Source organism: Corvus kubaryi, unplaced genomic scaffold (assembly GCF_017639235.1).
Source record: "Corvus kubaryi isolate FWS band 111438036 unplaced genomic scaffold, C.kubaryi_AGA036_p1.0 62820, whole genome shotgun sequence".
NCBI lineage: Eukaryota > Metazoa > Chordata > Aves > Passeriformes > Corvidae > Corvus > Corvus kubaryi.
Window position 1 is genome coordinate 9,102 of NW_024581486.1, and position 656 is coordinate 9,757.

The window sequence follows — 656 nt, forward strand, 5'->3', positions numbered from 1 at the left end:
TTTCCCTCAGGTTCCCGCCCGCCCCGTGGGAAGCGATTCCCGTGAAAGGGGGCAAAACTGGGAAAGTGTGTGTGGGGAAAGCAGCTGTTACATACCCTCAACGCGCAGGCGAGCAGCCCTGAATGGAGGGGAAACTCCCCCCGGGGCGGATTGGCTTCGCGGTGCCGATCGTCACGGCCGCACCGCCCACGGGGGGAGGGGGGCGGGAGGAAGGGGGTGTGAGGGAAAGGCCTCACAGCGGAGGGCGGGAGGGAGCCGGTGCCCCCGCGGCGGTGGCCAGCGTTCCCGTCCGCTAAAACACGAGATGGAGATGGGGGTTAATGCCTTCAATTATCGTTTTTATCTCCCTTTGGAAAGTTGTGGAGGGAGTTACTGGGTTCCCCAGACGGAGGCTGGAAGAGCCAGGCCTGGCCGCCCGTTAGTGCTCATCTGGGCATCTAGAGTGTGCTCGGGAAAGGGTGAAATGCAAACACACATGTTCCAGACTTCTATTGAAATGTGCGTTTCAAGCACCTTCACTCAAACAAGATCTAAATCTCCTAAATTTTTTTTCTTTCCAGGTATTCTTCCCTTTCTCAGACTGGGAGAGTGTTACAGGAGCAGGCAGTGGGGTGGTGCCAGGACAAGCAGGCACAGCAGAGGAGAGTCTCTGTAGC

At 58.1% G+C, this 656-nt stretch overlaps 1 protein-coding gene across 1 annotated transcript in view; it reads right to left on the reverse strand.

Annotated features, from left to right (window-relative positions):
- LOC121672580 (paired amphipathic helix protein Sin3a-like) overlaps positions 1-174 on the reverse strand; it is a 9,269-nt gene extending 9,095 nt beyond the window's left edge. Inside the window, exon 1 of the transcript XR_006018899.1 lies at positions 96-174. The gene's annotated coding sequence lies outside the window, so the exon portion shown is untranslated. The remainder of the gene's footprint in view (positions 1-95) is intronic.
- Between the last annotated feature and the right edge of the window lie 482 nt (positions 175-656).